Genomic DNA, 1,915 nt, shown 5'->3' with positions numbered 1-1,915 from the left:
AATCATGTCATCCGACACATTCGGTGGGTAAAATATCCAAATACTTATCCTACCTCACTAGGACAATTGGCTTAAAGGTTTGGGATTTGGACTTGAGAATTTATCTCCCTTCTCTTATCATTGAGATAGTATAATAGGGTACGCTCATCCTGGCAATTCAGGGAAGTCGATACCCGGTACCTACAACCTACAGAAAAACCATGCATGTACATAAAATATATATAATGCTAAGCTAAACAGACAATGGCAAGAAGTGGTGCATCATGTAGATCCTGACTAAGCAGGTGACTACGACTCCCTTGCTTAACCACATCAGAAATGCCATACAATAAGAAAACACACACACCATACACATGCAAGTATGGGGTAAGTATCCATAATAAAACACATAAGATAATAACCATCCAACTAAACATCAACAATAGCTGAAAACAATATAATGATCATCATGTATGCATGAAATGTAAAGTCTAAATGATCTCTTCATATATCAACTGAATCCATAACATAATGTCTGAGAGTCTCAAAACAATACCACTAATCCATCAACATAATACTAATCTATCAAAGTCTGATAATAATAGCAACAATAAGTCTAGAAAAGGTGTGAACGAGGGTAGGCACTACATCCACCCCCCCCCCCCCCCCCCCCTTGGGTTAGGCCTACTCCTGGAAGCCTACAAACAAGTAGGGATATAACTCCCTCAATCTAGCTGCATCCTCCCAAGTAGCTGAAGAATCATTAGTAGGGTCCCATTGGACCCTTACTTGCTTGATGGTTCAACCCCTGAGGGTCAACTCTTGCTGCTCTAGTATACAAACTGGCCCCAAAGCTAGCTGCCCGTCCTCTACTTGCAATGCATTCCAATCAAGAACATGTATAATATCAAGAATATTCTGTCGAAGCACTAAAATATGGAAAACATCATGAATGTGAGCTAGGTTGGGTGGTAGAGCAAAGCGGTAAGCAACCAGGCCAATCCTCTCTAGAATCTCGAACGGTCCCACAAAGCGATGTGCTAGCTTAGAACCCTTTCCGTACCGAATTGGACTCTTTCGTAGTCGTACTCTCAAGAAAACCTTATCTCCCACAGCAAATTGCTTATCAGTCCTATGAGCATCGGCATACTTCTTCTTCCTATCCTGTGCTATAGTCAAGTACTCACGAATACGCACTACCTGTTGCTCCATATCACGAAGCATCTTAGGACCCAACAGGATGCAATCCTCAAGACTGTCCCAACTCAATGGTGTATGACAAGGATGTCCATATAATGCCTGAAATGGTGTCATGCCAATAGAACTATGATACCCATTGTTGTAAGCAAACTCCACTAGGTAGAGATAATCCTCCCAATGTGTCTACCTATCCATCACATACATCCGTAACATATCCTCTAAAACTTGATTCACCCTCTCTGTCTGACCATCAGTCTCTGGATGATATGTCGAACTGAAGTTTAACTGCGCTCCAAGCTCATGCTGCAGCGATGTCCAGAATGCAGATGTGAATACAGGATCCCTGACAGAAATGATCTTTCTAGGAATACCATGTAATCTCACAATATCATGCATAAAGACATTAGCTACAGAAGCTACTGTGTAGGAAGACCTAATCAGTGAAAAATGTGCCACCTTAGTCAATCGATCAACGGTGACCATGATAGCATCATGATGACAGAAAATCATAGGTAATCCTACTATAAAATCCATGGAGATTAGGCTGCAAAAGTCCAGCTAAGTGCTGATGTTCTGCCTTAACTCTTTGACACTCTAGGCACCTAGCTACAAAATCAGCAATATCTCGCTTCATCCCAGACCAAAAGAACAAATGTTTCAAATCAGCATCCATCTTCTTGACACTTGGATGTGCTGAGTAAGGTGTACGATGGGCTTCTACCAGTATCAAGGTGCG

The sequence above is a fragment of the Cupressus sempervirens genome, chromosome 4 (assembly GCF_028749045.1).
Source record: "Cupressus sempervirens isolate cs-2001-9-10 chromosome 4, ASM2874904v1, whole genome shotgun sequence".
Taxonomy (NCBI): Eukaryota; Viridiplantae; Streptophyta; class Pinopsida; order Cupressales; family Cupressaceae; genus Cupressus; species Cupressus sempervirens.
The sequence above is the reverse complement of the archived record's forward strand: the minus strand, read 5'-3'. Positions refer to the sequence as shown.